This window comes from Arvicanthis niloticus, chromosome 29 (genome assembly GCF_011762505.2).
Source record: "Arvicanthis niloticus isolate mArvNil1 chromosome 29, mArvNil1.pat.X, whole genome shotgun sequence".
Taxonomy (NCBI): domain Eukaryota; kingdom Metazoa; phylum Chordata; class Mammalia; order Rodentia; family Muridae; genus Arvicanthis; species Arvicanthis niloticus.
The window spans coordinates 960,023-985,331 of record NC_133437.1 but is presented as its reverse complement, the minus strand read 5'-3'; the positions used below and the strand labels follow the sequence as shown (position 1 = coordinate 985,331).

General features: G+C 37.8%; 1 protein-coding gene and 1 pseudogene across 2 annotated transcripts in view; both read left to right on the top strand.

Moving 5' to 3' along the window:
• Positions 1-23,923, top strand: part of LOC143440322 (sulfotransferase 2A1-like) — a 31,341-nt pseudogene extending 7,418 nt beyond the window's left edge. The window contains exons 4-6 of the transcript XR_013108077.1: positions 7,837-7,931; positions 16,379-16,555; positions 23,353-23,923. The product of XR_013108077.1 is annotated as a sulfotransferase 2A1-like (transcript). The remainder of the gene's footprint in view (positions 1-7,836; positions 7,932-16,378; positions 16,556-23,352) is intronic.
• LOC143440321 (uncharacterized) overlaps positions 8,597-25,309 on the top strand; it is a 29,946-nt gene continuing 13,233 nt past the window's right edge. The window contains exon 1 of the mRNA XM_076926989.1: positions 8,597-8,996. The gene's annotated coding sequence lies outside the window, so the exon portion shown is untranslated. The remainder of the gene's footprint in view (positions 8,997-25,309) is intronic.

Sequence of the window (25,309 nt, the reverse complement as noted above, 5' to 3'; positions counted from 1 at the left end):
CCAAAACATCCACCAATTGGAGACCAAGTATTCAAATGCCAGAAATTTATAGGAAACATCTCTTTCAAACAAGCACACTGTGGTATGCTTCTTCTGGGGTATTTTCTTGAGGCATCTGTAAACAGACTTATTTCTCTAATTTGCTTCTTAATTTGTCATTGGTAGATAGGTAAGCTATTAAGGTTTGAATGTTACTTTTATAATCTGTCTCTTTGATAAAAGTCTTTACCAGATCCCAGTGTTTTTTGTTAAACTCTTTCAGAACTCTTATTGATAGTATTGTATCATTTAAAAGTTAATGTACTTTGACATGCACCTATTAAATATTACATATCTATCATCTATCATATATTATATATCCCTTCCTCTTTGTGTGTGTCTATGTATAGTGGGGGAGTACATGTATCACCAAGTATGTAGACGAAGACCAAAGGTCTATCTCCACCATGTTGATTTAGGTCATCAGGTTTAGCTGCAAATACCTTTTCCTCTTGAGACATTTGATTACTTTTTGATGTGCCTCTCAATTTGGTTAGAAAGTATTTGATTGACAAGTTTTGCGTCAATGTTCAACATAGATTTTAGTCTACATTTTTCATTGAATACTTGACTGATTTAGAAAATAAGAAAAATATTTTGAAAATACTTTAGAAAAATACTTTGTGTGTGTGCCTTGTTTTCCTTCTTTTATGAAATAGTTTGAGCACTTTAGTATTCTCTGAATAAATATCTGGTAAAATTTACCTGAGATTGAATATCTTTTTAATTAAATTTTATGTTGATGTATGAAAACTCATTGCTTATTATAAGCCTGTCTAGTTTTTGAGGTTTATTTTGTTTACTTGTGGAAGTGTTTTTCTTGCAATGTGTGTGTTTGCTTCAGGTGTCTGGTGTCTATGTTTTAATAGGGCATTGTAAACTACCAGGTGGGTACTGGAAACTGAATCTTTCTCTTGTAGAAGAACAGTGAATTTTTTAACTGCTGAGCCTTCGCTCCATGTGTACCTGTATAATTGTTTTAAATGCAATATTAGATTCATTTTGGTAGTTTTATATTTGTAAAAATTCATCCATATCTTTTAGGTTTTCAAGTTGAGAGGTACATGATTTTTAAGGTAAAGTCTATAAATTTTCTGAATTTCACTTGTGTTGTCATGATGACTCCCCTTTCATGATTTACTGTATTAGATTTGAAATTTGCTATTTCTTTTCCTTAGTTTGGATAAGATTTGATCAATATTTATATTTTGAAAAGAAGATAACACTGTTTCATCATCTCTCTATATTTGTTTTCTTGTTGCTGCTGTTTTCTTTATCTCTAATTTCTATACTGATGGTACTGATATCTTTCCAGCTGCTAAGTTTGGGGTTTGTTTTGTTCTTTTTCCAAATTTCTAAGGTGAATGATTAACTACTATATTAGAAATCTCTTTGATTTCTTAATGTATGTACTTTGAGCTTTGAATGTCCCTCTTATGCCATTTATTTTTATCCCACAGTTTAGAGGATGTTTTGTTTTCATTTTCATTTGATTGTAGGAGTTTTTTGTTCTTGACTTTTTCATCATTCAGTTGTGAGTTGTTAAATCTACATGAGTTGGTTGGCATTCTGGAGTTTCTATCTTCATTTATTTGTAGTTATTTCATTGTTGTCAAGAAGAATATTTGGAATTATTTCAACTTATAATGGTTAAAACTTTCTTTGTGTGTTAATATGTATCTGAGTGATAGTTCCATAGGCTTCTGAGAACAATGTGTATTCTGCAGTGTTTATATTTATTTTTCTATTGATTTCTATTAAGCCAGTTGTATCTGAGACATCATTTAATTTTGTTTACTTTTTGTTTGTTTGCTTTTTATTGGATAGTTTCTTTATTTACTCTTCAGATGTCATCTTCTTTTTGCATTCCCCCATGCCCCAGGAATCCAAAATCCTATACCCCCTCTTCATTTTTGATTTCATAACATTTTAATTACATGCTAGTATTAAGGTCAGTTCTAGATTGAGAACTAGAAATACAATAGATGCAAATAGTCAAAGAACAAGCAAGATAAAATTCACAAATAGTCAAAGAACATGCAAGGCAATAAACAAAGTTCCATGATCACTATTTCTAAGGGCTTATTAGGATGAACAAAATATCTGAGCCTACTTTCCTGTCCTAGCCCAAAGTCATTTTCATGTTTGAAGCCTACCTCTTTTTTCTAGACTAAGATTTAGATTACTGCCTGATATTATTCCTTTGTTCTAGCCTAATATTTAGATTCCTGCCTGAAATTTCTTCTTTGTTCTAGCCTAAGATTTAGATTCCTACCTGATTACTTCTTTGTCCTAGCCTAATGTCAGATTCCTGCCTGAAGCCCACTTCCTTGACCGTGGCCAATATCATATTCCTGCCAAGCAGTCCATTTCCTTGTCCTGGGCCTATGTCAGATTCTTGCCAAGCAGCCTCAAAAGCTCTCCACCTCTCCCCCTTTTTATTTCATAAGCAAGACTGAGCCTACCTTAGGTCATTCTGACAAGAATGCCTTTCCTACCCATCGTAGAATATGAATTATCAAAAGCAATGCAATTTGGTGCTAGGTTGGTAAGGCTCTGTACAGAATCTTACCCGTTCTTTGCCTGCCAGCCTTATAACTTAATAATGCAATCTGGGGTTCATTTTTAGTTTCAATTCATGTACTTTGGCTGCCAACACATTGATGCTATTAAAGACAAGCTTTAACACTATGGGCAGGAAAAATGTCTTCCCAGGACAAAAAAGTCTAGCATGATCAAGCTATATATGCCATTCTTGAAGCTTAACCAAAAGAGAACTACTGACCTCAGACCAGGTGTTAACCATCAGAGTGATACTACTGTTTGTGACTTTATATCTAGTAGTATTTTCTGTGTAAAACTGGGTGGATTTATGATTAGAATTGCACAGCCCTCTCCATGGCTATTCCTTTAATCATTATAGAGCATTGTTTATCATTTCTCAACAGATTTTGGTTCAAGTCTGTTTGATCAGATTAAATCAACAACATTTGCTTGATTTCTAGTTTTATTTGTCTGGAACACTTTGATCATGTCATTATAAGGTTCCATCTATCTTTAATGATAACATACAGCAAAAATGTACTTCTCACATTTTGATGCAATCTCCTAGCCTGTGTGTTTTGATAAAGTAATTGACATTAATATGCAGTTATCATTGAAATGTGTCTATTAATTTCTGTCATTTGGATGATTCTGCCAAAATACTCAAGCAGTTTTTTTTATTCCTTGTTCACCTATTGGTCTAGTTTGGTTAATGGTTTCCCTGATAAAAATACTCTTACCAGAAACAACTTAGGAGCAGGAAGTGCTTCTGACTTAAACTTTCAGGTTAACAATTTACCTACAGGAGAAGCCAGGGCAGTATCTCGAGAAGGAACTGAAGTGAAACCAGTTTACAAATCAGCTTACTAATTCAGTCAGTATTTCCCTCTCAGTTAGTTTTGTCATACAGACCAGGTCCACATGTGTACACTGTAGGTCATACCACCTCAATGATCAGTCAAGACGATTATTCAAATACATAGCCACAGGCAAATCTGATGGGGGCAATCTCTTAACTGAGACTCTAAGGTAACACTGTGATGTATCAAGTTGACTGCTCAAACTACCTCATGATGTTGTGGTTTTACACATGAAATTGTTTTCTTCAATTCTATTTTGTAGAACAGACTTGGTGGCCATTAATTCATTTCATATATTTTTCAACATATAAAGTTTTTTTATTTACCTTCAGTTATGGCAAACAGCACTGCTAGACTTGTCAGAGATTTAATTTTTACAACTTAAAATACAGATTTCCAGCATTCCTGACTTTTAAGATTATTGATAAGTCTGTCTATTATTCTGAGAGGCCTTCTTTTGTATTTGGCATAGTGATTCTTTCTTACTGATTTCAATATACTTTCTTTGTTTACACAGTCATGATCAGGGAAAGAATAAATATGTAGACCATTGTTTTTTTGCCTTCACCTAGGTTTTTCTTTCATTATACTTCTCAGGATCTCCCTGAGTAAGGAATGGTGCTACCCACAATGTATATCATCCTTCTACATCATCATCAATTAATAATCAATTTAAAAGATGTATGCACAGGCCAGTGTTATCTACATGATTCCTCATTAAGACTATCTTCCAGTGTATTTATGGATTGTGTCCAGTTATCTTCTTCTTTTTCCTTTAAAGATTTTCTTATTATTATCTAGAATGTGTGTGTGTGCATAGTGTCTGTGTGGATACACACATGTCACAGAACATCAGTGAGGACCCGAGAGGAACTTTGTGGAGTCAATCATTTCCTTGTCATGTATGAAGTTTACAGAGACTGAGATCTGATCATAAGGCTTATATGGTAAGCACTTTTATACATTGAGCCCAAATATGATGCCACTATTTTTTTTGTAAATCTATTTATTTCATTTACAATTTTGTATTTGTGCTAATTTCTACTTTTCATGGTTCAATAAAGTTGCTCATATATCTTTCTCTTGAAAATGATACTATTAGGGGATGAAGAGATGACTCAGTGGTCAATAGCACTTGCTGCATTTTTAGAGGAGTAGAGACAGTTTTCCAGCACTCACACCTCGAGTGGGTCACAACTTTCTATAACTCTATTTTCAGAATAAGTAATATCTTTCTAAGTAATATATTTATTTGCAAATATACTCAAACATACATGCCATCTCACATAACAGCAATAGGCATATACAAAAATTAAAAATATATAATAAATATTTATAAATGATTTTATTAACTTCAACTTTCTAGGGCATTTCTCTTTCTCCAAATCTTCATGTATATAATTATAAAATGAGGCATTGCTTTCATTGATCTTCCTTCTAACTGGTTAAAAGACTAATGTTCTTTGAGTTCACTCAGTATCACTAGGATTTGCTTTGTATAAAATATCTTTAAATATAACTTTTAGCTCTTTGATAATTCCATACATTGTATTTTTATGACATTTATTCCTTTCCTTGATTCCTCTTATACCCTCATTTTATTTCATAAGCATCAAAATTTGTTTAGCTATATTTTTAAAGATTTATTTTTATTTTATGTCTAGGTGCCTTTTATCTGAATGTATGTATGTGAACCTCAATGCATAAACTACCCACAGTGGCCAGAAGTACATCAAATATTCTGGAATTTTAGTTACAGAATATCATGAGTCACCATGTTGGTATTGGGAACTGAATCAAGATCTTCCCTGACAGCAAAAAGTGTTCTTTACTCCTGAGCCATCTCTCCAATCCTATCACTTTTTAAAATCATCTATTCCAATTAATGCTTTCTATACCGTTTGGGGTATATGAATATCCAGTGTAGTTGCTAAACATTCATAAAGTAAACTAATTCTCTTCAGGAATCTATCAATCACTAGTAGTTCCTCAAAGGTGGCACATCATGAGAAACCTCTTGCTTCATGCTGGGACTTGTTCTGGCTTAAACTTGGACAGATCTGGCACATGATGTCACAACTGCTGAGTTCACATGTCCTATTACCATAGAGTATCCAGAAAACACTGTTTAGTATTGTCATCAACCACTTCTGCCTCTACAATTTGTCCCATTCCCATTCAAAATGATCCCTGAAACTGTGAGATAAGGGTTTACTATATAAGTCCCATCTAGTACACACAACTCCAAAGTTTCTTATTGTCTTTACCTTTAAAGCTGTGGGTCTGAATTAATCACTGTTCATGACATGGATTAACTTTTCTGATGGTGGGTGAGAGTTGAACTCAACTATAATAAAAACTCATTATGAGTTGGTGTCTGTAATATTTTTCAACAACTCATTCTTGAAATAAATAGGTCTTACATATTGTAATTGGTGTCCTTCAGAAGTAAAGTGAATTAGCATCAATTATTGGCTTGTCTTCCTGAATTATTTGCTTTTAAAATTTCAGTAAGACAAGCACTAAATCTTCCTGACATTTGTTTGTTCTTGATTTATCTATAATATTTTTTGTGTATTTGCATACTATTTTTATTCTTTAAAAATTTAAAAAGTGAATATAGTGTATCATGTTCTATTAGATTTGCCAGTATACACTCCAAAACACTATATATTTCCCAATATGTCAAAAACCACAACTTAGTTTTCTTTCAAACAAATACAACTCACTGAGGCTAATTTGTGATGCTCATTTCTGCAAAGATGTAGGGCCATCATGTGGGCATGAGATACCTAAGAGCAGTCCTATACTGATAGAATGAATGTAGGAGTCTTTCTCATCTAGTAGTCATCAACTGCCCATAGATCTTCAGTCAGGAATGGGGCTTCAGGACACCCTCCCCATCCATCCTATAATATTAACAGACTTTATGTTACACAGATTTTCTATAGGAAATCATTGATGATATGAGAACATTTGTATAACAGCCAAGTCATGTTCAGAGGACAATGTTCACAGAGGATAATTTCAAAACAATCTACCCCACTGTCTAGCTATTACTTTCTACTTTTCGTTCCATGATATTTCCGGAGCCTTGGGTAGGGAATGATAGAAATCACATCAATGACTGAGCACTCATAATTATGCTGCACATTTTGATCACTTATGAGTCTCTGCATTAATTAATATCAGCTGCAAAAATAATCCATAACAAAAGTAAAGAACAGCACAAATCCATGGGTATAAATACAAATAATTAGAAGGTAGACTGACAATATGACAATTTAGTAAAATGACAGTAGGAACCCTAGTTTGGAACTATGCCTTCTCCAGCCTTGGGTTAATGACCAGAATTATAGTACCAGGCATGAATTGTCTCTCGAGGATCAAGGCTCAAATCCAGTCAGACAGCATTTAAATTATCTCATAACAATTGTGCCATTATTGCCTTACTAGGCACATCCAATCCTATCATTTTAAAAATTATCTATTCCACTTAATGCTGCCTATACATTTTGGGTGTATGAATATCCAGTGTAGTTGGTAAACATCCATTTTGTAGCATGTGATATCAATGCAGGATAAGAACATAATGTGTAAGATTAAGGACTGAAAATTAAAAAATAAGAAATGTAAAGAATACTGCATAGAGAATTGAAGACATAAATATGCTGAGTAGAGAGATTCAGTTCAAATTCTTCTGTGTTTTGCCTTCCCCACTTGGCAGTGCCCTAAATATTTTTTATAATCAACAGATCTGCCTCCAATACATATACTAAGGTGATTCCAAAAAACATTCTTTTTCTTTATCTCTCTCTTACACACACACACACACACACACACACACACATACACACACACACACACACACACCGTATTCCCCTCACTCACTTTGTTATTGTAATTATTAATGATGTCATATAGTCTTGATTCATACCTCCATTAGAGTTCAACCAATAGGTTGCTGTATTAATGGGAATCTTTCTTTCTAACACCATACAAAATACCATTCTGTCATCTCTGTCATCAAATTTTTCTGTCTTCCTAGTCCACCTCACTAGGAGCCAGGTGCTCACAGGAATTCCCTCTATATTTCCATATTATGATAGAGTTTTCACAGCACATATGCCTGTCATTGCAACTTGGCAGTAGGATATCTCCTCGTGGCCTCCATGGTAAGTCTGTGTGGTAATGAGTTTGTTAATGAACTTGATTTTATCAGTTCTCTATTTGTATATTTGGTTCAAACATCATGTTTCATGTTATAAATACAGACTAGTTAGATTTTTTTTCTTAGTGAATATTTCAGCTTCTGCTTTTAGAAAAGTGAAGAAAGTGAAGCAGATCCTGTGTTAAGATTTGTAATTTACATTTTACTTCTCCCTGCACACAGTCTTATATGGATCATGGTTTGAGCACATCCATGGCTGGCTGTCCATGAGAGAATGGGACAACTTCCTGGTACTGTTCTATGAAGACATAAAAAAGGTGAGAATCAATATTAAAGTCACCACAGAGTTAAGAACTAGACCCTAGTAATGAGTAAGATTACTGAGAACTGTGGGTTTTTTTGCTTTTTACATTTTAAAAATTATTTTTTATTAATTAAAAGAACTTTAAATATGAATTTCTGGGTCAAAATTCTATTCCTGCATGGACAAACAGTTTTGACCCTTGGCTAGCCAACTCTCCCCAATAAACCTCTGCTGATTGCATCCAGGTATGGTTTCTTGTGATCTTTGGGTGGTCGTGATTTCCTGAGACTTGAGGAAGGGTCTCCAGAGTTTGGGGGTCTTCATTTGGAGGCTCGTCCTGGATTTGCGACCACCCTAATCTAAGAATCCCTCTGGGAGGTGAGGGAACACCATGGTTTTCTGTCTGGTTGTTGTGTGACATTTTGTCTAAATTGCCTGGTTTCTGGTTTTTCATGTGCTGGGTTGTCTAAATTGTCTGATTTCTCATGTGCTGTTTTGTCTAGGTTTGTTTAAGTTGTTTGGTTTCTAAGTTGTTTTGCCCATCTGTCTGAATTATTTGGCTTCTGAAAAGTGCACTTTCGGTTTGGACTGGCAGCTGTTTCTGCCTCGTGATGGGCAGTAAACCATTTTTGTCTCAAGAAGAGATAAACAAGTGACTAGCAGATGTGCTGGGGAGTCACTAGCTGCCGCACCCCCAGAGATGTTTGGGGGTTCATCTAGGTGCCAGAGAGGATGTGGAATTCCCCTCAGCTGGCACAGGGTTCATCTAGGTGTGGGAGAGGATGTGAAATCCCTCTCACTTGTGTTCTCAAGGCAGTGTGTTTATTTTGGGTTGTTCATTGCTGACATGTTAGAAATCTTTTAGACTTGGTCCAGCATAGGCTGGCCAAGTTGTCTGAATCTGTTAAATCTGAATCTGTGAAGACTGACCTCGTTGTCTGGTTATTGGAGTCTTACTTAGAAGGCAGATGCAGGTGGATTTCTGATGCCTTTCCTTATTGTGTAACTTGGTCTCTGTGCCCATGGCAGGGGCAAGAACTGTCTGTATCACCTGGTTTATGTGCTGCCCATGAAAGAGGTGAGCTATTTGTGGGTTGGTTTTTTTTTTGTGTGTGTGTGTCTTTTCTTGGCAAATCATCTGTGTGTTAGCCGTTAATCTACTGTGTTAAACATCTTGAGTTATAAATAGGTAACATGATCGCCGGCAGAGAAAGAAATGAAACCGCCGGTGCAAGAGTACTGCTGTAGGGAGGTGGCCAGGTCCTTTAGTAAGGGACACCCACAGCGGTTCGTGTTCAAGGTTCATGTTCGGACAGCCTGCCTACTGCATGTAGGGTATCTTCCAAGTAACACCACATGGAGGGCGCCCTTGCCCATCCCACACTTGGCGGGCGACAGCTCATGGTTCCCCAGCACAGCCCCAGCCACCCAGCCACCCAACCACGCAATTTGGTGTGCTTGACTGTACTGGAGACCTCTGGGTCACTGCTGTAACAAATCAGTGGTTTTCCACTTGCTGCCTATGAAGATAGATAAGAGCCCAGGTGATAAAAAACCTGGCAGTGGAGCCAGGGCAGGTAGACAAACGGGCCCAACAAGGTTATTCACCTGAGAGTTATAATTTTATATTTTTTATTAAAATTATAGTGAGTGAATTGTGCTGAGATTTCTAAGAAGGGAAAGTGAATAAGTAGCGCTGAGACAAGTCACGTGACGTGACTCCAGCTTAGAAGTACTGAAACAATAAACCTGACTGCAGATAGTTCAGACAGGTCAGACTGTTTGCCTGCTACAAGAAGTCATGGACTGTCCTGTGTCAGAGAGCCAAAAGAATAGGCCTCCATTTTGGTACAGATACAAATTTATAGTAAAAAGTAAGTTAGTTATCAAAGCAATAGATAGGCCAAGATCCCTCAGACACCTAGATCTAGTGCCCAATATAGTCACCTAGATAAATGTAGTGGAGGAATCCTCTTCCCCCCGATAAAAGCCTTTTTTCCACAAGACCCTTGTAGGTTCTGGTCTTCAGGAGTGAAGAACAAGAGAGGACACCAGTAAAAGAATGTTCCCTCAGACATGGAGAGATGGGGACTCCATCAATTGATCAGGCCATGGTCAGCATCAGGTTACAGAAGGTAAGGGACACCCAAAGGCCCACGCCAGATCCCGTTGATAGATCTTATGTAAGAACATGAGACCCCACTAATTTCACCAAGGCACATGAGGTTAAGCAGGGATCAGATGAGCTGCCCACAACCTTTCTAGACATTCTGTCAGTATAGGCAAGTCTTCAGAGGCTAGAGAGACAACAAGATAAGTCACTAAAAGGTTTAGTGTAAGTCTAGAGAAGAAGAGTATAAAAGGTTTAGTGTAAGTCTGGAGAAGAAGAGTGTAAAAGGTTAAGTATAAGTCTGGAGAAGAGGGGTAGAGAAGGTTTAATGTAAGTCTAGAGGAAAGGCGTGGAGAAGATTTAATGTAAGTCTAGAAAAAAAGGTTTAGTGTAAGATAAAAGGTCTAGTGTAAGTTGCTGAGACTAGAGAGAGAGGTGAAGAAAGAGAAAGGTGACAGGAAAAGAATTTACAGAAAGCAGAGAAGAGGGACTCCAATCAAAGGGAGATAAGAAACTCCTTGAAAAAGACCAATGTGCACATGGCAAGTAAAGGAGCCAGCTTTGGGGTCCAAGAGGGCCCCAACAAATAGAAGCCAGGGCCAGGAAATCCCAGGCCTTAAAAAACACCCCAAATGGCAAAGATATTAGCTCTATGTGAAGACAACTATTGAAATAGACGGGGTGGCTTGGAGCCACTCTTGATAAACACAGGGTCTTCTAGGCAAATGGGCCAAAATGTATTCATGGACTACCCGAAAATGGTGGACGAAGAGATGGGCTGAATATCCCATTCATTTATGGTCATCCTAGACTGCTCCTACCCCCTGTCAGGTTGAGACTTACTCCCTAGGATGGGCATCCAGATACACTTCCTACCCGATGGGCTGCAACTAGCTGACAAGAACTCATGGGTAGAGGAAAGGCTTCTCCTACTGACTCCAGCCAGGAGCCAAGGTAACCTGTTTTAAAGATGGGAGCAATTTTCTCCATGCTGGTCAGAGACAAGCCAGTGCTACTGTGATGGACACAAATGTCATCTGGACTGACTCCCCACCCCTGAGATCATCAGTGCAGAGAGCAACCTTGGAACCTGGGGCCGACAAGCAGGTATGCTTTTGCCACAGCCCATGTCCGCAGGGCTATATACCAAGAGAGGAAACCCTGTTGAATCCAGCAACTGTAAATATTTGTTGCCAGGACCCCAAAAGGGGGAGACTCAGTGGCCTGAGACAATAACTGGACAAATCAAGTGGCTTGATACATGAACCCTTCCTGGTTTTGGGCCAAAAAGAGGCAATGGTGCACACAAGAAGGGAGAACTATACTCCCCAGAAAGCAAAATCCTTACCAGGCTAAATGCACAGATGGACTCTTAAGATATGAGTGCAACCAAGCAGCCAAGAGATTTAAAGCATATAAGGGACCTCAGGTTTTGAGCCAGAGAAATAATAAGACTTAGAGTAAATAAGAAATACCTAGGAGAAAACAGTCTAGAATAGCGACCTTCCTGAGGTTTCAAGTGTCCTAGGTAATTAGATCAGATAGCAGTTTTAAGGTAAGTCAGGAATTGTCAGAGTTATTAGAAGCTCCACTGTTTATACTGTCTCCAAAGCTCAGGACAGGTAGAGAGAATATACAGAACCCTAAAACTAAATACCCTGGGGAACTGGCTCTGGGTAGAGTGTCCCTTGTTTTTGTTCCACACCCAGAATGTCCCTTTTGTGTGAGAAATGATTTTTCAGGCTACTAAGAGACTGTTCCTGGTGCTGGTGACCGTCCTACCTATTTGAAGTTCACCAACACCACCTGTGCCTGATGCCAACTTGAGAACATCCAGATGCCAGAACAACCCCCTGCTGTTTAGCTCAATGTCTTCTGCTATTCTACAAGGCCAAAGAACAGCAGACCTTGACTCCTGAGACATCCCACCCTAGAGGCACAGGGGCAATGCTGCTTTAGAGGGTGGGGCTTAGGGTGTGTACACCCAAGGTTAAATGACAGCTTGCAATTCCAAGATTGAAATCGAAATGTGAATCTAGAGTTATATAGATTTGTTCCTTTTGCAATTTCTCTGTATTATATATGTGATTTTATGTGTATATAGACAACTATGTGCCACAAAATATGTAAAAGTTAGAAGACAATTTTGAAAGTGTGTTTGAAAGAAATAGAAATTTTTGAGACCCCTAGCTAATAAAATAGAGCCTGAGGACCCCTTCTAATAGATACTTAGTGCCTAAAATTGATAAATGGTAGACTTGTAGCTCGGGGCTAACACCATGTGTCACCACTGCTATCTTTGATGAGAACAAAGATTATTATATACTTGTTCAGCTAGTTTCCCGGGTTTACTACCACCCTACAGGTACTCTTGAACTTAGTTTGAGATACACCCTAGACACTTCTGCAGAGAGCCTATTTTCCTTGACTCTAGCTGTTACATTGAAACTAGGAGTGGCTGCAGGTATAGAGACAGGTGCTGCTAAGAGGACTAGACTTGCTGTTTCTTAAAGAAATGTGCTGCTGTAGGTTAGACCAGAGACAGAAAGATAGAGAGGTGCAGCAAAGTTGATTCGAGAGTTGGTTCAATAAGTCCCCTTGGTTGACAACCCTATTATCCTCCCTTGCTGGACCTCTTGTGATTTTACTCTTGCTTTTAACCATAGGCCCTTGCATTTTAAATAGATTAGTAACTTTTGTTAGAGGAAGGATAAGTGCTGTTTGGCTTTTTGTGTTGCGCCATCAGTATAGAGCTTTAGGTCAAGAAAATGATAATTCTGATGACACTGGAGTTTAAACTTTTCTAAAGATCCAAATTGGAAAAAGTGGGGTGAGAATGGACTTATTAATAATTGAGTTTTTATGATTAAAAACTTTCATTAGTGGAAATGGGGGGATGTAGAGTGAAAAATTATAAAGACCATTTTGTGAAAAATATGCAGGCTTTTTTTTGCTCTTAGACCTCAGCAGAAAAAAATGCAAGTTCCAGAAAGCAGAACTGAATGTAAGATGTTCACTGCCCTGGGACACATTCTGGGTGGAGGACACTTGCTAGATTAACATTCCTCAAGCTTCAGGGAAGGAAATTAGTTAATCTGAAATAGTTGATAAATGACAGGGTGGGGCACAGTGATGTGGTAGAACTACATTTTTGAGAAGAATGAGTATGCAGAGCGATTTTCACATGACTCTGGATCATTTGGGCTAGATTCCTCTGAAATGTTCCACTGTTCTTGGTTACCCCTCCCTCCCTTGGTCTTCCCAGTGCTATGTTCAAAATTTGTAAAACAATCATGTGTAACCACATGAAAATGCAACCAATCATGTGTAACCACAGGAAAATGCTTTCCTTTTCCCACCCCATGCTATAAAAAAAAAACCCTCAGCTTGCTGGCCTTTGGTCAAAATTCTGTTCCTTCGTGGACAAGCAGTTTTGACCCTTGGCTAGCCAACTCTCCCCAATAAACCTCTGCTGATTGCATCCAGAAAAAAATATAAATTTCTTTTGATCATATTTACCCTCTCCCTGAGGCTTTCTAGATCCTCTTATGCCTCTTTACCCAAACAATTTTAAAGTTTACTTCAAAAAAGTCTAGGACAACAAGTCTCTCAAATCAAGAAAAGAAAATATAATAGAATGCAATATAAAATAATGTGCTGGATAGTTGTGGGTCAACATGTCACAAGCTAGAATCACCTGAGACTAGGAAACTTTAATTATGAAAATGCCTCCATAAGATCAGGCTGTAGTCAAACCTGTGAGGCACTTTCTCCATTTTATCTGTTGTACTTGTTGGTGAAGCTTGCTTCTGAGATATCTGTTTGAGTTCTTAAAATTTTCATTTTAAGATTTCTTTTAATTTGGATTTTCTCTATTGATTCTATTTCTACCAAGGTGGAAGTCAGTTTAATTCATTTCTTTCCACTGTTTCTTTGTGGTTTCATAGATTTCCTTAAGGGATATATTCCTTTTCTTTGAAAAGACCACTATTATATTCATACAAGCTGTTTTAAGGATTTTTCTTTATGCCTCAGCTATGGTAAAATATTCCAGGCTTGCTGTGTTATGATTGTTGGATGTAGTAGAGATATATTGTCCTGTCATTATTGATTGTTTTTTTTACACTGGCATTTAGGCATCTTATATTAGGAAGATAATAATTCTAGGTGCTGACATCCAGTCTTTTCCTTACTGGGTGGGAGTTTTGTTCCCTGGCTTCTGTTTCAACCTGGTTATTAGAAAAATGAGTTGGCTTTAAGTAGCCTGTAGAAACTATAATGGGGTTCCATGGAAGATGTGTTTATGGTGTGTGGGACCTGAGAGTTAGGAATGGAGATGGGCTGTACTAAGTAGAGGAACTGAACAAAAAGGGAAAATGCAGGGTATTCCGCCAGTATCTGCTTAGTGAGTCTCCTGGGAATAGGACCAGATAGTGAGAAGAAGCCACAGCATATGGTTTGTTAAAGAAGTGGGGATGAGACTCAGGAATTGGATTTGAAGAATGGAGGGAGACATGAAGATCTGAAGATGTAACTTTATTGTTTCCCCTGTCATAATGGGCTTTGGCTTCCTTGGGAGTGCATTCTGGAATTGGGAGCTAGGACAAAGTGATCCACCCCCAAGTCTGGTGTTCTTTTGCAGAGATAAGTATGAGACTGGATGATTGGACTTTGAGACATGCTGGGGAAAGTGAGGATCTATCTGGCCTAACTGTTTCCCTGGACAGAGTGGTCTGTGAGTTCCCAGAGAGTGCTGAACTTGGAGGCTGGGATAATGCAATGAGTGGAGGGAGCAATATTAGAAAGGAAAGATCTTTGGATCCACTAGAGAAGGGAAGTGATGCCACAAGTTTTCTGCTGCAGAGCTAAGGATGAGACTTGTGCATAGGATCTGGAAAAGCAGGGAAAAGTTGAAAGTCTTCTGTTAGCCTACCTGCTTCCATAAGGGATTGAGGAAAATAATTATTAATAAAAATTAAAGCGCAACCAAACAAAACCAAAAGATTAAATTATTCAAAAATAATTTGACCTCTTAGTGTTATCTTTCAGGGAGCAGAAAATTTATGTGTAAAAACACATTCATCATACTCTTTTTCCCATATGTAGACTCTTTTATTTAATCATCATGAAATTCAGTTTTCCTTAGGAAGAATCACTACCTATCTGTCTAGTGCACACTAGTGCAGATTTGCATAAGTCAACTCCTTGACCATTTAACACATTCTTTTCAGCTATTGTCATGATTGTTTACATTCATATGAAATATTAAGTGAAACTGTGATAAATATGTAAAAAATGTTTTAAACCGATGAAACCTCCTGGCCCCAGTAGGAGGGCTAGGATTTAAAGTACAATTTTTGGTGTTCTAAGAGTTTGTCTGGTAATGACTATCTTCTAGGATTAAACTAATTGTTGTAGTACATAGTTATTATTGAAATTGGAGATCTGAGACAGAAAATTTGTGATTTGATGCTCACCTGAGCTGCAACCTGAGATGCTTACTCAAAACAAAGTCTCTCAGAAGTACTCCAAGTAATGAATATTGAGAACATATTTATGAAACTTTTGTAAAGCTGTATTGTTTTCAGTTACACTAAGCAAACAATATTGCCTGGCATAAACATTCATCTTTCTTGAGGTCTTTGTGCATATTTGTTCATTCCCCTTGATCATTGTCTAGAAGTATTTCTGTAAGTTTCTTTAAACATCTCAGTGTAGGTTAGGTACGGTTGTACATACTTTTCAATGCCAGCATGTGGAAGGAAAATGGATAGATGGATAGATGGATAGATGGATAGATGGATAGATGGATAGATGGATAGATAGATGGATCTCTGATTTCTTTGAGTTTGAGTTATACTGGTCTCCACAGCAACTTCCATTGCAGAAGACAAAACTACACAGTGAGGCCCTGTCTTAAGAAAAACAATTCAGTATACTTACTGAATGTGTCAGCACACAACTGTGACTACAGCACAATGTAGATACAGGCAGGAGGATCTGCAATTCAAGGTCATTATTCTCTACAAAGCAAGTTTAAGTTTATCCTTGGTTCTATGAGAGCCTGTCTCTAATTTTTTCTCCTCCCTAAATAAAAGCCCAATCTCTATCTTTTAGGAACCAAAGATCAGCCAAATTAGAAGCCCACTCAATAGATAAATCTTGTGTGTGCATACTTCTTGCCTGTGTTCCATAGCTTTTTCTTGCCTAAACCCCATTCATGCTCTCTCATTTGCTAATGCCCTTTTTTACATCTCTTTTTTCATCTCTCATCTGCAGATCCCTTCTTTGCATCTGTTCTATTAGAGCTCTTTGTTTATCTCCCTTATTTCTGTTTCTTCTTCTTTTAGGATACAAAGGAAACCATAAAGAAGATCTGTGACTTCCTAGGGAAAAATTAGGGCCATATGAGCTGAATATGGTCCTCAAGTACAGCTCCTTCCAAGTCATGAAAGAAAACAGCAAGTCCAATTTTAATCTCACCGACAAAGATGTGATTCCTAATGGCTTGAAGCTCATGAGAAAAAGTAAAGAGATTGTTTAGCTTTACAATATATCAGATCATGTTAAGAGCTTGTTGTGCTGATGAATTTCTAAGAAATTGTTGTGAATGTACTGACAGTCATTGCTCATCACTGATAATTTCTCACAGACATTATAGGGTAATTATATACAGAAAAGATGTGGGCTTCAGACACTCTAAAAAGTTGATTTATTCTGGGAGACAATCTTGGGATCGGAGATGGTCATGTCCAATAACTTCAATGAAAAAAAAATGGGAAAGTAGTCATGTTTCTGTGAGGCATTGTAAAGTTCTCTGTATCAAAATTCTCAACTCTAAAATATTAAATAAGTGTAGTAGGATAGACCAAAGATATATCTGAGATGATAACAATAGAATCACAAAATAATATTACATTAACAGCTGAAAATGATGTTGAACAGGTCAAGATTGCTGCCCCAGAGTAGGGTAAGAATAAACCCCAAAAGAACTAAGAAAATTCTTTAGTGTTAAACTCTTATGTTATTTGCCAACCTATGTTGACTTTGGGAGCATGACCTCTCACTTTTTTTATAAATTGTCTCGCCTAGAAGGGGAATTTCAATACTATTTCTGTGCCACCTCTCTATGCAGGAAGCAGTCTCTCTCTCTCTCTCTCTCTCTCTCTCTCTCTCTCTCTCTCTCTCTCTCTCTCTCTGTGTGTGTGTGTGTGTGTGTGTGGTTTTATAGCTGTGAAGTTAAGGAGTTTCTTTGCCAGAATGAATCAGATCTTGAGCCTTAAGCAGACCTGGTTAGGTAATGATGTGTAAGATGGAACTCAGAGTAGAAAAAAGATGTTGAGATCATGTACTTAACAATGACTAAAAGCATTGTTTTAAATTAAGGAAGTAAAAAGTTGTAGGCTTAATTTTATTTACCCATAATTTAAATCATTCAGCCTTTACCTTCAGTTCTTCTCTCCAGTGTGTGAGATTCAGATACTAACAATATATAACGATAACAAGAGTTTTCATAGGTAAAATTAAGTCACAATAGTTACCAGATTGTATTTAATCCAATAGTATTAGTATGCCCATAATAGAAAATATTGACTCAGATTTAAGCACAATGATATGTCAGCAGTCAACACAAGAAAATGGGTATCTATACAATAAAGTTCAAGACATCAGGAAGAATACATTGTTGTTGCCAGATGTCCTCAGACTCCTGCACTCCAGACTCTGTGGAGACATATTTCTCTGTACTAGAACTGTAGCCACCTGCAGCCACGAGTCAACTGGATTCACCTGAAAGTGCGGCTGGGAATGAAAGGGGGACAGAGGGAGTGAAGAGATGAAGCCAAGACAAAGTTCTCTGATCAAGGCTCAAAGCTTTAATGTTCAGCTCTCAATTTAAAGGAGAAGGCCCAACCCACAACCTCTCCTGGTTTCAGCCAGAGATGGGTGGGATAATCCATAATCCGTTCTAGGTCACAGCTGGAGATATCTCAAGGCAAGCCCAGGAGGTAGTTCTGCTTCCGTGTTCTGTGCAGCTAAGGTGGGTAACTCCACCTAGATCCTGGCACACTCTTTCCCAAATAGACCAAAACCACATTCAGACCAAAGGACCTGTGAGGATGCACTCAATACAATTCTTCATAGCAATGAATAACTGCCATAACAGATGGCTGGGCTTGTTGAGAGAGATCCTGTGTGAAGGCAACCTATCTGAGACATAAGGTTCAAAAGTTAACAGCAACATGATTATCCAAGCCATGTAGGAAATAAGTTGAAAGTGGAAATGTTTCAGTATCTAATCCAACTGGTTGACAGGGATCAGACACAAGGTCTAGCCACCAAGTATATAGTGGGTGGCTTTAAGTATTGATGGAGGCTACATGCCAGGTTAAATCAGTTGGCTGATAAGAATTTTGAGCCATTTTCATCATCAGAATCATAATTATTAGGCTCAAGATCTGTGTCCACTTGACAGACCAATCTTTCAGGCAACCATCAAGGCTCCATTTTGTTTTTCTGAAAAAATACAGACCGAGCTGTGACCCCAAATTAAGACAGGGTCGGGACCATTCCAAGTATTATTTAGCGGGTCTCTCCATCATACCCTGGAAGTGACTGGAAGCCAGTGGCAATCTGCTTCAGACTGATCTTTAAAATCAGTTTACAGAAAATTTAGAACAAATACCACAAAAGCAAGGTGTGCTTTTGGTGACCTTGGAGGGTATAATTCTCCCCCCTTTAGTTAAAAAAGCCAATTTTTTAGAGTTTTTGTAAAATCAGGGAAGAAGCACCAATAGCTGCTTTTCCCACACTCAGAGAGTTATGAAGGTATTATTTTAAAGTTTCATAATCTCATTCACAGTTTCTTGTCCTTGTGGATACGGAATTTAAATAATATTAAATTGTGAACAAAACATCTCAAATGTTTGACTGTAGTCAAATAAGTGAAATAGCCAGTTCCATTACCTATCTTAGTCTGGTATGGAACACCAAGCACAGGAAAATAATATGGGCAATAACTAATTGTATTTTTAGTTGCTTCTCAGATTTCCTAAAAAAAAAAAAAATCAGAATTTGGCAGAGGAAAAACAGTATATGAACATAAATGTCTGTTATTAAATATCTAAAGCAATGAAGAAGCTCTGTTAATAGAAAAAGGGATAAGAAAACTAGCAAGCAAAAGCATTAGCAGAGACACATTGGAGCAGATAGAATACAATGTAAGACAAATTTTCATGAGGACAATTGTTTCTGATTTCCAAGAAGATTTGTCTTGAATGAGACCACACTTGGATTTAATCTCTTCCAAACACACATACTGTTTGTCATATAGCATAGATGATAGGAGGAATATATTCATGCATACATACATACATACATACATCCAGTAATTATAATTCTATGGAAATACTTGATCAAATTTTATAAGTCTTTTATAATTTAATTTTCTATTTTTTATATGTAGCATTTTTTTTTGCATTTGAAGACAAATTTTATTCTTGGGGATTATTTATTTTATTCTAGTGTGACACATAGCCAGTAATCCATGTACCTCTGGAAATCAGGTCACTTATGGGGGACACTAACTTCATTATTCACTTGCTTCACGACTTCATCATAGAGGACAATGAAATGGATATGTCTGGAAACAATTTTGAAAGGAAAAAATATATAAAGATTATATTTGTCTTCCCAATTCCTATATCAGATAGGTGCCATTTTTGAATTATCAAAGTATGAACAAATCAAAGATTAATTCTAAAACCAATTTCATAATTTAACATTATATAACTTAATTCCCTAAATCATAAAATGTTAAAAGGATGGTAGAATTGCCTTAGCCAGGAGCAATTCACTAGACTTATTTTCTTGTATCCTTTAAATGTTCTTTTTCCTGAGACAGAAGTAAAACATATTTAACTGTCTATGGTGACCTACTTTGTCAGCGTTACCTGGGAGACTCAATCACTTAAGTTGGTGAGATGAATTTGGGTTTAACCTCCAAGCAATTATTTTCCATATGCAAATATAGTCATTGTAATTCCATATTATACACCGAAGGAAATGCAAACTACAAAGATGTTCACCATCGTCCAGCTACTGTTTGTTTGACGAGACTTTTGTAAAGGAAATGCTGCAATCAAGACCTGTGCAAGAAATATCTTCTGACAAACCTCCAAAGCCCCATTCTTAAATACTGCACAGTGTATGTTTACTGGACACAGTACTTGGATTAATAATCATTTTCACTGCTATCTTCAGAAGACATTAATCAGAGACACAAATGGAAGATGGCCTAAGGACAAAGGAAGAAGCCTGCCATCAAACAAATGTCTGGACAACACCTTGATGTGAAACCTGCAGCCTACAGACATATGAGGAAGTTCATTTTCAACAAGAGTTAAGCCACTACACATTAGTGTTATCCTGCTACCTAACACACATGATTTAGGGGAAATTTTTAGAAAGAAGCAATAAAAATAAATGTACATCTGTAAGGTACACAGGATTTTTACATTGGTGTGTTTGAACTCAATATGTGTACTGAAGACCCCCATACTCGGGAGACCCTTCTTCAAGTCTCAGGAAATCATGACCACACAAAGATCACAAGAAACCATATGTGGATGTAATCAGCAGAGGTTTATTAGGGAAGAAACCTGGCAGCCAGCGGTCTTACCACGCACTCGCTCAGGAGTAGGGTTCGACCCCAACATCCAGTCTGTGGAGGGTTTTAAAGGGAAAAACCACAAACTAGGAGAGTGGGGATGGGGTGAGGGGTTGCCAAGGATACATAACATAAGAATAGTGAAACATTCCAGAGAAACCCACCTTGAATGGTTAGTGTCATGTGGAAATCACCCTGCATTCTTCTCAAAAATGTGATTTTTACAATGTCATTGTATCCTATCCTGCCATTTACCAACTACTTCAGATTAACTATCTTTACTTTTTCCAGCTATAGCCCCACCTAGGTGGCAGCATCTTTATCTGTAGTCAGAAATGTGTCTTCCTGCTTTGGGCCTCTTCCACCCATAGGCGGGCCTACTGCCTGAGGCTTGATTCAGGGAATAATGTCCTCCACCCGGAATGTGCCCCGGGGAAGTGAAGGCCTGAAATCTTATTTTCAGTTCTAAGGGCAAAGAATCTACACATATTTCATAAAATGGCCTTTATAATTTTTCACTCTACAGTACCTTCAAAGATGTGATTTTCTCAGATAGACTTATTTATTTCATTGGTAAGCCATATTGAATTTGCTGAGATCCTTGTCATGCAGCATTGATCTGGTTTGGCTTATCAGGATCCAGGTATGCTGTGGATAACAATAAGAAAACATGTTCTATGAAGAGAAATCAGTCTGGTGGTTCCTCATCTATGAAGAGAAATCAGTCTGGTGGTTCCTCAAAAAATTGGACATAGCATTACCTGAGGACCCAGCTATACCACTCCTGGGCATATACCCAGAAGATGCTCCAACACATAACAAGGACATATGCTCCACTATGTTCATAGCAGCCTTATTTATAATAGCCAGAAGCTGGAAAGAACCCAGATGTCCTTCAACAGAGGAATGGATATAAAAAATGTGGTACATTTACACAATGGATTATTACTCAGCTATTAAAAATAATGAATTCAAGAAATTCTTATGTAAATGGATGGAACTAGAAAATATCTTCCTGAGTGAGGTAACCCAATTACAAAAGACCACACATGATATTTACTTACTGATATGTGGATATTAGCTCAAAGGCTTGAAATAGCCAAGATTCAACTCACAGACCACATGAAGCTCATGAAGAAGGAAGACTAAGTGTGGGTGCCTCAGTCTTACTTAAAATGAGTAACAAAATACTCAAGGGAGCAAATATGGAGACAAAGTGTAGGAGAGAAACTGAAGGAGGGGCCATCTGGAGACCATTCCACCTGGGTATCCATCTCATGTGCAGTCACCAAAGGTAGACAATGATGTAGATGTCAGAAAGTGCATGCTGACAAGAGCCTTGTATAGCTGTCTCCTTAGAGGTCTGTCAGAGTCTGACATATTCAGATGTAAATGCTCACAGCTAACCACTGATCTGATCAAGGGTTTCCCAATGAAGGAGTTAGAAAAAAGACTGAATGCTGAAAGGATTTGTGGCCCCATGAGGAGAGCAATACCAACCAACCAGAGCTCCCAGGGTCTAAACCACCAGCCTTGGAGCACATAGGGAGCGATCCATGACTCCATCTGTATATGTAGGGGAGAATGGCCTTGTTGGGCATAGGTGGGAGAGGAGATCCTTGGTCCCATGAAGGCTGAACACTGAGTGGGGAGGAATTCAATGGTGGGTAGGTAGGAGTGGGGTGTAGGTAGAGGCACATTCTCAAAGAAACAGGAAGAGGGTGGATGGGATAGGGGGTTGCTGGGTGGTGGGGGGAATGGGGTAAGGGGATAAGATCTGAAATGTAAATATAATATCAATAAAAAGCATATGAATCAAATGTTGTAAATGGAGAAAAGAAAGAAAGAGAAGGTTAGAGTATCATTAATAATAAGATAAAGAGCAAGATGTTATTATATAATAGATATTTGTCCACAGGGGTGAAGGAGAAAACAACATACTATGAGCAGTTGTACAATTTCTAAGACTAAAACTGAAGACCCTGTGATGAAAACCAATGTATGGTCAGAAGAGACAGTGGTATAAAGGACAGGGGATAAAATTATACAAATCTTCATGCATCACAAAACACTATGGCTGAATAAGACTGAAGTCTTGCTATGTTCTTAGCTGAGAATGTTTGGGTCCTCTATATCTGGTGAGAAAATTATGACAGCTGAAATGCTGCTCATAACTGTGTGTATCTGCAGCACTCATGTGAACACACACACAAAAGTAAAACTTACCTTAAGATATTATTTAAAAGTTGCTTGCATGCTGTGAAGAACTTCTATAAGTAAATACTAAAATATAAACAGCACAATTGAAGTCTGTTTGGATCATTGAAATGATAAACACTGTTGAGTTAGTGTGATGGAAACAGGTTTGATGGGAAGCATGAATAATCTGGATAAATAAAAATGTCAATCCAGTTTTGCTCCTGTTTGATTGTCTAGCATATAGTTTGAGAGAGAGGAAAAGATGGAACATAATTTCTACAGAGGAAGAAATCTGTATATATAATTTAGTGATTAAGAAGGTTTCTACAGAAAATGATAGTTTGCTTTATTAAATGTTTGGTCTTTATCAAACTGATGATAGGAGCACATGATGGGAGGAGCTAGAGCAGCGGTAAGACCATTATTAATCCTCCTATGTGTCTGCTTCACATTTTCCAGGCACAACTGGGGACTGGAAGAATCACTTTACAATAGTCCAAGCTGAAGCCTTCAATAAAGCATTCCAGGAGAAAATGGCTAGTTTCCCTCCAGGAATGTTCCCATAGAAATAAGTTTTCAAAATTTTAAATAGTATATGAACAATGATGTTTATGTTCTTGTTGTTCTATATGTGAATTACTGAATGTGGTCATAGAATAAAACTTGTTGTGGAATTGTGAAGGCGATTTTTAAAAAGATAGTGTTACTAATACTACTAGTAGCAACAGTAGGGGTGGTGTTGGTGGTTTGTATACCTTTCCATTTGTAGTGCTTTCAGAGGTGAGAAGAGTGTTTTGTTTCCAAGGGACCTGCCATTGCATTTAGCTGTAAACCTCTTCTTTTGGAGCTTAGAAATTGATCTCATGACCTCTGCTTATGTACTACTAATATCTCTCTATCTTTGAGAGTCATCTCTTCAGCCTAGAATCATGGATTCTTAAGTCATCAAATATTTGCTATTTTTATTACTATTTTGTTGTGTATTATCAGCAAATTCCAAGTCACTTCATAAAATTCTAGCTTAAAAACATTTTTTATTTAAATAAGTCATTTATATGGGGTTTCATTTACAGAGATTGGACATGACAAAAGTTTCTAAGTGTGATGCTATGGAAATTAAACAACTATTACTTGGTCTTTTCTGCTGTGGCAGACTCCCACCTGGTCTGCTCCCCTGAAGACACCATATTCAGACCCATCCTAGAAGTACCACTGTACTCAGAGTAGCAGAGGAATCACTACATTCAGAGCAATGGAGAATCTGATGCACTCAGAGCAGTTGAGGAAGCTGGATTCTCAGGAGCTCTTACATGCCCAGGATCATAGGGTTTCAGAATCTCTGAGGCAGCCTATGTTCCAGAAGCTCTTCAACCCAGGATCTCAGGACCACAGTCAAAGCTGGACTCTGAGTCATTCTGACACAAGCACAATAACAGGAGAGACAGGCTCCAGTCAGATACAGTGAGTCCAGGTAGCAATAGAGATAACCAGATGGCAAAAGAGAAGCACAAGAACATAAGAAACAGAAACCAGGGTTATCTGGCATCATCAGAACCCAGTTCTCCCACCATACCAAGTCCTGGACCCTCCATCACACCTGAAAAGCGGGATTCAGATTTAAAATCACTTCTCATGATGATGACAGAGGACATTAAGAAGGACATAAATAACTTTCTTAAAGAAATACAAGAGAAAACAAGTAAACAGGTAAAAGCCATTAAAGAGGAAACACAAAAATTCCTTAAATAATTGCAAAAAAACCTACAACCAAACAGGTGCAGGAATTAAACAAACCATCCAGGATCTAAAAACGGAAGTAGAAGACTGAAGGAGCTGAAAGGGTTGGTGGCCCCATGAGGAGAGCAACAATACCAACCAACCAGAGCTCCCCAGGGTCTAAACCACCAGCCTAGGAGCATATAGGGAGAGACCAATGACTCCAGCTGTTTATGTAGTGTAGGATGGCCTTGTTGGGCATAGGTGGGAGAGAAGATCTTTGGTCCCATGAAGGCTGAACACTGAATGGGGAGGTGGGAGTGGGGGTAGGTGGGGGTACACCCTCATAGAAGCAGGAGGAGGGGGATGGGTTAAGGGGTTCCTGGGTGGTGGGGGGAATGGTGTAAGGGGGAAAATTTTGAAATGTAAATATAATATCCAATAAAAAAAACAGAAAAATAAATAAATAGAAATGGAAGTAGAAACAATAAAGAAATCCCAAAGGGAGACTACTATGGAGATAGAATACTTAGGAAAGAGATCAGGAGTTGTATTACACAAGCATCACCAACAGAATAAAAGAGATAGAAGAGAGAATCTCATGTGCAGAAGACACCATGGTAAACATTGACACAACTGTCAAAGAAAATTCAAAATGCAAAAAGCTCCTAACCCAAAACATCTAGGAAATCCAGGACAC